Genomic DNA, 10348 nt, shown 5'->3' with positions numbered 1-10348 from the left:
ATAAAATAAACCGAGCAGTGACATCACTTCTGTTTTTCCCCCTGTTGCAGGATTTTAATCAGCAGCCCAAACCAAAACATTTGTGTTGGTAAAAAGATGGCTACAATTAATCTAAATCTAATAACTGGAATGTTTTCACTGGGGAATTAAAACAAATTATTCCTTTGCTATTGCATCTTCATCTCATTTACATTTTAATCCCAGTAGGATCGTGCTCTTTTATATTTGGAAAATGACTGTATAGAAAGGGAAAAACAACATGGTTGAAGTACTCAAATGCGCATCAAGAATTTAGCTATTAACTTTTATGGCAGAAGTCTGGCTCTGCCAAGCCCTGAATGATTGAACATTAGGACAAATACTGTGTTTTTTTTCAAACGCCGCTGAATCAGAGTCTGGTGGCATTTCAGATTATGCACACAAACACGGGCAAACAAACAGCTGGGATAGAAGGTTGTGTTGAAGGTGTAATTACACATTAGCCAGAGCGGAGCAGGTCACTACTTCATTTGTGCCGAAAGGGGACTCTTTACTGGAGGACACTGTGTGCAGAGGGAAACCTCTGCCTTCCCACCCTGTGGTTCTCCACTCCCAGACTCCAGCCCTGTTTTCCTTGCTGGGAGGTTTTACCACAGGATAACGAGTTCATACCTTTTTGCTCAAGGAAAACACGTAGTGAAGAAAAGCACTTCAGTGTTGTCGATGTAAAATTAGCACTATATCCCATCTTATTCCAGTTTGCCTTACCTACTTTGCCTGCTTGTTCTTATTTTGAAGCAAAAGTACACAAAAAACTAAAGCAACTACATTTCTGCCCTGTTTAGGATGGGGAAACGGCTAAACATGAACTGTGTCACACAGGTACCACCCTGCAGATCCCCAGGAGATGCTGTCACGGAGTAGCCGATCCCACCAGGGACACCTGGTTACATCAGCAACAGAGGCAGTGTCTTCCTCCACCCCAGAGCATCTTCTGCCACTTTCAGCCAATTTAGTTGGAGTCACTGCACAATCCCAGTTTTACCTAAAATAATTATTTTCATGTGATCCTGTATGTCCCTTCACTTCGGAAGATATGAAATGATGGTAACGTACTAGAAAGGCAGCAGCCACCTAAATCTTTGGAGTTATTTCCAAGGGCAGTATTGGCCTGGCCTTGAGTTACCCCAACACATATTCCACACGATGCCCACTAGGTATTTCAAACCTGTTTGCTTACGGTGCTACTTTACTACATTTTTCACCCTGAATGAGTTTAGCTGATCTCCACAAGCTCATAGCTTGCGAGCACGAGGAGAGTTTCTGGGCATTGGATATACACTCCATGTACTGCAGCCCAAGCATGGGGGCTTGGCCTCACCTCCACGGAGCCCACGGGTATCCTGTGGCTTCTGATGGAAATATTCCTGTGAGAGTTTCCTTACTCATTTCAGTGAAAAGGAACCAGGTTAGTGAAGATCTGCAGCTTAGACTGTCAAAAGTAACCCAAGGAATTGTGACTGCACTGTCCAAACACATCCAGCCCCTCCACAAGCACTTTCTCCAAAGCATGGCCCTAAGCAGCTGTGGCACCGCTGGGTCCAGAAGACCCATCTCCAAGGCTACAAATAAACTCCCAAGTAGTTGTCAACAAGACAGAAAGAGGATCACCTGCCTCAGGGCTGCCTGAATAACCGCTTCAACAAGGCAGAGCGCTTTAGACCTCATTAAGCCCTCCTGATGCTTGAGAGAGAAGAGATGTTACAGGGTTGCCATAAGGAGCAAGTCCCACTCCAGAAGAGCAGAAAGCTGGCACTGCACAGTGTTGGCAGCTCCTCAGCTTGGGGACAGGGGGACATCACACCCGTTTGCAAGTAGTCTCTGGGACACTGTTGTTTGCAGATCATAGTACTCTGAGCCATTATGTAATGCAGGCGTTTTCCAAAAAAAAATTAACCCCACCTCACCCAAGTTTTCAGGGTGTTAGAAGGATCACCAGTTAAAGCTACAGGTGGAACTTCGTTGGTTTGGGTTGGTTGTGGTTTTTTTTTTTTTCCAGCAAATAAAACTATTGTGAGAAGTGATCACAACTGCATGAGGACTCCTGCTCTTACTGTGAGTTTCCCCAAGAAACCTTCCTCTAGGACCGTAGAGTTCTGGGAGCAGGTACTGCTGTTAGCTGCCTATGTGCAGGGCACCTTTGAATTGCACCGAGCAGAAACCCAGATTGGCTGAATTCATGCAGCTCGTGTCACCAGTGAGGCTGCCAGACACGGCAAGAGAGCAGGGGGGAAGCAGGACTGCAGGACAATGTCTGCAGCCACTCTGTGCATAACCAGCTCCACGGGATGGAGGAAACCCAGCAAGCTCCTGCATTACCTCTCAAATTCAGTTAAACGCTGGGATACGGAAACAAGAAACAGAATCAAGCAGGGGAAGAGATTAGTTCATGCATCACGCGGTGTGAGGAGCTGTGGATAACATCACTCAAGGCTGATCAGCCCTCTGTCCCCTTAACACAGGGTGATGCAATACATGATATTACTGTAGGCAAACTCAGCCGGGCTCCTGTGACTGCATTTTCTGTGTTGCTTTGCCCTTCTGGCTGACCGTTGCCCACCAGATCAAGCACGATGCTTTAGCATTAACTTTCAAGGTCTTACACAGATTGTTCTTTAGGAACTTGTTGAACTTTTGACACTGTACATGCCCGTTACCCCACAAGATCAAAAAGAGGAGACTTTTGGTCCAAGTGTAGTATTTGCTCAAGCTCGCTGTAATCCCGGGTTTACAGACTGACCTTCCCAAGAGCCCCCCAAGCACCACAGAAATGATTCCTTGTAAGACAGGCTTCAAAGATACACCTACTATCTAGGTCGTGTTTATAGTGCACTCCATCACTTAACATTCCCGGAGACCTTTGTGAAACCCAGTGTTTACAGACACGGAAGTAATTTCTAAAGCTTCATTCAGTTCTCAGCCCCCTTCCCCAAATGCCGTGCTCGGGGCTAAAAGTTTCCAGGCTTCTAGCGCTATAGATCAGCAGATCAAACTTTGAAGTTGAAAGATGAAATCCTGGCTCCACTCAAGGTGATGGCAAGGTGCCTGCTGACTTCAGCCCAGTTTCACCCAGAAACAATATTCAATGTTTGTTGAAGCTTTTTCTTTTCTAATTACTCTAGTGCAAAGAAACACATCCTGTCCTAAACAACTACTTTATATCCAGCTAGCTGTAACATTTCTGAATATTGTAAAATTAAAGTTGGGGTTTAAAGGTAGAATTCTGCCTGAAGTGATCCCCTGCATGCCCTAAACTGCTCTGGGCAGGCTTTCTGGTGCTTTCCTCCTCTCTCAAGCACAGCGTGCAGCATCACTGGGTACTACAGATTTGCTGTAGATTTATGCTGTCGTAGCTGATAGGAAGATCAAACTGAGTATTCAATTACTTATGCACTCAAAGATATTTTTTCCCCGAGATGAAACTCCTAAATCTGTTATTATTGTCATTCCCCCTTCTATTACTATTAGCGTGCTGCTGCGTTCAGATCTATGGAGATGTCAACACTGTTTAATGGAAACAACAACTGAAAGATGAGAACATGACAGGGAAGTGTTTAGAATTATTAATCATTTGCAAGAACAGAGGAGATAATTGATCTTCCTTAATTCTAGAAGAATCTGTAATTGTTACACAGGGGTTCTTCCTAAGACTTTTTTTTCCAAGATCTATTTCTTTCACAATTTAGTTTGTCGTGTTGTTTGTTTTTTTCTTTTTTTAACCCAGATGCTACAGTGATTTAAAAACTGAGTGAGGTGAAGAGCAACAGCTCCCACACCACGGGACAGACCCCCAGAGAGGAAAGGTGCTCATGCAGCAACACACACAAGTGTTTGTGAAAACACCAGGAAAGGTGGGACAGGCAGGACCCCCCTGCCAGCAGGGAGTTCTTAGCCCAAAGGTAATGCAACACTGAAAGGGAAAAATCATCTTGCTTCACAGCATCTCGTATTTTCCTCCTGACGCGGACACCCTCCTGTTGTTACATGCGACTCCTGGGAAAGTCAGGCACTTGCACACATGGCTGTAGCTGATGACGACAGCCCTGCAGCAATAAGATTTCATAAAAGCCTGTATTTAAAGATGGGAAGATCAATGATGAAACCCCCACGTTTCGTACTATAACAGGTTCTTCCCCCATGGAGATCACTGACAGCAGTTCCCTTGCTGTGCTCTTTGTATCTTCGTCTGGGTGCCGAAGGCCCTGGCTCAGGGAAGGTGGGAAATGAAAAACCAGAAATCTCAACCGATCCGAAACATCTCTAATGTTTGGCGCTCAGCTTCAGACATCCAATTTTCAGAGGGCCTGAACCGCCACCCTGAGGAAATGAGCCCTCTAACAGCCCCCCCCATCAGTCAGGTTCCTCAGGCCCTGACATGGAACCACCAGGGCCAAACAGCAGCCACAGGTTACACATTCACTGTTTCAAGGGGAAAGAGGTGCTCAGTGGAGCTGCTGATTTAATAACCCTGGAAGTAAACCCTTCTGTCCATCTGCAGCAGAGACCATAGCCCAAAAGGGCCCAACGAAGCCTCCTCACCGCCTGGGTGATCAACTCCAGACAGACCTGCAAAGACTCTTTCTGCAAGCGGGGAAGCAACTCATCCCTCACACCTCTCTGGTCACGTACATCCCAAACCCCGGGGTGCCATTCAGCCCCGGTGAGTTGGCAACGCCGGTACCTGCCTGCTGGGAAAGGGCTGAGACCCGCTGCTGGCTCGGGGGCAGCAGGAGCCTTCGGCCTCCATTGACAAGGGCTGGATTTGAATTGGTAAGTAAAAAGTCGCTTGCTCCTGTGCCGGCTTTCCAAGGCAGGCAGTCATCTTGGGAATCACATGCTCAATAACACGAGGCATGAGCTGTCAGAAGAGTAAAGGCACAGGTTGTCTATGAAGTCACAAGCATCCCTCAGGGCACTGACAGGGCAACCTGTGTCACTGTCCCCAGTGCCAGCTGAGCCTGACAGAAATTTTCTCCTTTCACCTTAATCCATCCCATATTAGATGACGAAACAGCTCTTTTTTTTTATTGCCATGTAAAACCAGGTCCTAAAGTACATGGGATGAGTACGTGCAACTTCTTTATGCAGGCTGTACCCTGACGTTTGTAGTGTGCGACCCAGGAAACCTCCAAACCGCACCGTCCTGAGGGCGAGGGGTACCGAGAGGATCCCTCCATCTACAACTTGTTTGTAATAGTCTCTTTCCCAAAGCATGTGTCACTGACCTTGTTAGGGCAATAATACAGGTTTGGGTAAATGTGAGTTGGTGTGGCTATTCTTGTGTTCTTAAGTGTTAATCCTTTTACATTTCACCCTTGCAAAACAAGCTAAGAAGAACCAAGAGCCTGCTAAGAGCCCAGCAATAACCTCCAGCAGCTGCACCTCACAGGCATCAGCAACCTGAAAGCAAGATGGTCCTTTTAACCATTAACAGCAAGATACACGGCGGCTCCTCAGATCAAAGTGGCAGGCTGATACCTGCCATCAGTACCTGAGGCAAACATCCCTCTGCGAACATCCACTTGGTGATTTCATTATGAGGACAAGCAACACCTTCCACAACCTTCGCACAGTGCCAACTTTTGCAGCCAAGGTACAAATCCTCAGTAAACGTTTTGACTTAAGTAACCAGTGGACGCATTTGTCCTTTCAGAAGGATTCTGCCGAGAGAAATCTAAAACATCATCCCTTAATAAAAGGCTCACAGCAGGATTTTAGCAACAGAATTAGGGAATATTTTAAAACATGCTTACACACTATCTCAAGATGTACATGCACGTACGCCATGCCTGGTCATCAGCAAAATTTCAGGTTTCGAGTTTCCAGCATCTTCTCTACAATCATGAGTGCAAGAAATACATGTTTTGTTTAAAAAAAAAAAAGCCCAGAATATAAACCAAACAAAAGATGCAATACTAAATATGCTGAAATAACTGTCCAAGACTCAAATAATTCCACCATGGCCAAGCCCCCACCCACACGTAGCAAGATTTCTGATGAAATAACAAGAATTAGTGACATCATATATTTGTTGTCAATAAAATACTCAGCAGTACTGGTTTTCTCTGTTTTGCCAACGTACAACAGCAGAAAACAGAGAGCCAAACTTGCCGTTAGAGCTTTCCAAAAACTTTCTCAGAGGAATATATTCTCCCCTCCCCTTTTGGTGTAGAGATCCAACCTCCTCTTTTCCGAAGAAAGATACGGTCTTGCTTCACTTACCTCCTCCGTAGGTGGTAGCACACATGATGGATGTTATCCAGGCAATCTGGCTGTAGGAGATGTTGTAAACAGCCTGGAGCTCTTTAAAGTAGATTGTGAAAGCTTTAGGAAAGGTATATGCAAACCCAACTGAGATGGAGGCTCCGAACACCACTGCCCAGCCCCATCCACCGTCGGGGGGTACGTAGCCCAGGTCTGAAGGGACTGGAGGAGACATGATCAATCCAGATTTCAGAGCAAAAACTACTTCCCGGTGTCCTGCAGAGCAAAGGATATGTATGTTTTACAGAATATGCACGTCACATAATAAAGCATCATTTTGAAGTGTAGTAAAATAATTTAGAGGTCCAGAGGATCACCCAGTCTTGAAGCCTTGATCTTTTGCTGGCTATTAAGAATTTTATCATTCAATTCCAACACAACCAAAATCAGCCTTCCCTCTCCAATAACCCTGTTCAGCCCTTCCACCTGTATTTTGAATATACATCCTCAAAATACTCCCTCAACTTCCACGTTGAGGGATGGACCTCATTCAGAACTGAGGTTAATGCCTCCATTTTCTCTTCCACACCCAGCCGGTAGCTCGGTGTCTCACCTCGGGAGATGGCTTCTGTAGGTTGCCCCTGTCACAGTTGCTCAGCCCGTCCCTCTGGAAAGAAGCAGATGCCACAGATGTACCGTTTTTAGGGTAAATGCTTCATTGTGTATTTTTCAGACATGGGTGGGAAACCTTATCATTTCAGGTTATCCTTGCTTAAAAGAATAATTCCCATTACGTGAGCAGCAGGCGATCGGCCCCGCAGAGCTTCCAGCTCCCCTGTTCTGCAGGGGGACAAGGCTCCCTCGGCTGCTCGCTTCCCCCAAGCCGACAAGCAAACTGCGAGCAATTGCTTGCAAAAAGAGGCTGAAGTTTCTTCCTACTTAGGGGCAGCAATTCCTCTTGTGCCTGGCGCCTGCCAGATTAGCAGATTATGCTCGGGAGCAACACGGATCAAAGAGGGCATTCACTCATTTGCATTCTTCCCATTTTCCCTGGCCATTAAAATAAAATGAGGGTAAAAATAATAATAATAAAAAAAAAAGTAAACCCTACGTGCCTCTCGGGAGTTAATCCACAAGTCTCCTCTCAAGGTCAAGGGGTTCAATCAGAGGGGAGAGGTCTCACAGCAAAGGTTGCCAGGTAGGTACACCTGCATCTTTGTGGATAAAAGGTGGTTTATTGCCTTTATACATTGCAAACTCACAAACAAGGGAAGCTGGTAGGAAAAGGCATCATCAGACCTAATGGTAAGGAGCAGGCCCAGACACCAGCTGGACCCATTTTGCTAAACCTCAGAGGTGGCAGTCAGCTATCGAGGGAGAGAGGGATCTTTGCTTGTCTTGAAAAAACAAAACAAAACAAAACAACAAAACAAAACCAAGAAAACAAACAAACAAACAAAACCCCAAAAAACCCCAAAAAAACCACCATAGGAAAAGTACAGAGTAATTCACATCTATTTGAGAGTCCACTGCCTCTTCAGAGATACAGTTTGGATTCAAACTGTAAGTAGGACGACACTACTGGAACAGTAGAGAAAAAGCTATTATTTTAAGCTAGTGATGTACCTACAGATATACTGCTGAATTAATGCTTTCTTTCATCTACTTTTACCACTGTTAACTGATAACACTAATATGGGGCCTTTACACTACAGGCTTCCAGCTCCCCCTGTGTCTGGACAACTGTTGCACATGCAGTAGACAGAGAGATGTTATCTCCTCTCCAACCTCAGCAGCTTGCTGGGGCGCCCCCAGATTCTGAACTGAACACACAGCATTAGACAAGGAGCTGAAACAAACATTAGACAAGGAGTTCAAGGACACCGTATAAATACAATGAGATCTAGTTTGTATACTCTCAAACTGCCATAAGCACTTATTCCAGACTCCTCTCATGAAGATGTTGGGCCAGAGCCTCCCACCTCTGTAGGGTGGGATCTTAAAAGAAAACCCAAGTTAAAGAGTAATAGCGGTCATTTTGGAATGACTGTCCATTGACAAGATGTTTAAGAGTTTTTATTACTTATCAAATACGCATTTCATTGAACTGTTTCTATTTATGGTTATTCTACCCAATTTAGGCCATTCAAATATTACGGAGAATACCAAGTTCCCAAAAATATTGACATATCACAGAGGTTCTGAAAGTAGACAAAATAAAATCGATTAAGGGGTGAGCATAGTGAGGACAGGTTTCCTTATTTAACATTATGGTTGGTATTCACAATCTACCAAAGTTTAGGATATGCAAAAATCCTCGGGCCCCTCAAATTAAAATCTTTTTTGGCAGTCTTTTAAAAAGGTTGAGCCTGAACTTTAAATATATTTTCAGGGATTAACAAGAAGGGTTATTTTTTATTACCACCAATTCATTCAGCTTGTAAAACTGTGACTAATTGTACCCCATTTTTAAAAGTCTCATATTGTGAATATATTTGTTCATTTCATTTAATTTTCCGTTCAATGGGAGATTTATTGAGAAGACATTAGCCTAAAATCAGATTATGGTATCAGCTTCATTGTCCAGCTTTTCTATATCAAGGCTAATTCTTAAATAATACAGAAAACCAAAGAGAAGAACTGAAGTTAAATGAAAATGTAGTGTACACTAAAAAATAAAAATCACATCAGTTGACTCTTACTTCCCTGACTGTAAAACAAGGCTTCTACAGCCTAACTTGGAGGAACCAAACTTTAGGGATCATTTTAGCAGAGTTTAACAGCCTGAGCAATGAACAGACAGCAATGTCATACACTTAACATTCTCCACTCATTTCTCCTCTGGCACCTGCATGGTTTGTGGGGACATCAGCCCTACAGAGGGCCCAGAACCATTCTCTTAGGGGGAGTTACCACCCTATTAGCCATGTCTTTGTCACCTTCAAGTTTCTCTGCACCAGCCCCCCATCTTCTACAGGTTTGCTCTTAATTTCCATGTGGCACCAAAGCAGGTCCTTCTCCAATATCCACTTCAAGGAAATCTTTTACATTTTGATTTTCCTTTTTAATAACTGTTCTCTAGACTTTCTGATGTCCTCTGGGAAGCCCTTGTTTTGTTACATCAATGCCCATTTACCTCCAGGACCACGCTTGCTTTTACCTCTCAATGCTGTTCAGGCCCTGCCACACCACTGAAGCAAAATTACAGACATATTATTTTCCAGGTCATATTTAAATGAATGGAGACATTAAATTTCATTTTTTTGTTCTCCAGTTGCATTGCATATGGACTTTCATTTGTCAGCTCTTTAAGATCACCCCATCACACCCCATCCTTGATGGGTTTTATCTTTGCCTTACCCTGAGAGCATCGAAACCCCCACCTCTTTATTCACCTTTTATTGTAGCAGAGGAAAATCATGAGAGTTGCCTTGCTACAGCCATGGTCTGACTCAAATTCCCTTGTAGGTTCTCTCATTTTACCCCTATTTCCTTTTCGTGATGTTATACATGTCTGGACTTCCCATTTCTCCATCTGCCATTCCCTACAGACTTCCTGCTTTGCTTCCATTACTTTTTCAGAGTTAGTTATTCATTGGTCACATCTGGGTCTTCTTTATCCACTATTTCTCCCTCCTCTTTAGGAAACTGACTGAAGCTTCTATCAACAACTTCAAAATAAAGAAGTTCTAGGCCTCTTGCACAATCAAACCAAGGCACTTATATCTCAATCCGGTTGATATTCTCATCTTCTTTCCTTCATTTATTAAACTTTTGTCTTTTGGAACCAACATACACAATCACAGTCCTCCATTCCATAAGCCAAATCAACTGGGGACTATTCTTGGACTACACAATTATTTTCTACAACATCTGTTTCATTTGGTTGGAGGCTTTTTTGTTGTTGAATGAGAGCACCATAACAAAGCAAACCCAAGTCTAATCCAGCTTCACCTGTTGACCCAGAGACTCCCTGGCGCCAAGTTGCCCTCAACCCAAGCAAGTCACCACGCACCAGACACACAACCTCACTAACCACCATTCAGTCGGACTGCTCTGTCTTCGGCAGAGGTGGGTACCACTCAGATTCCCCTCCCTGTGGCAG

Source organism: Larus michahellis, chromosome 10 (genome assembly GCF_964199755.1).
Source record: "Larus michahellis chromosome 10, bLarMic1.1, whole genome shotgun sequence".
Taxonomy (NCBI): domain Eukaryota; kingdom Metazoa; phylum Chordata; class Aves; order Charadriiformes; family Laridae; genus Larus; species Larus michahellis.
This window is presented reverse-complemented; position numbering follows the sequence as displayed.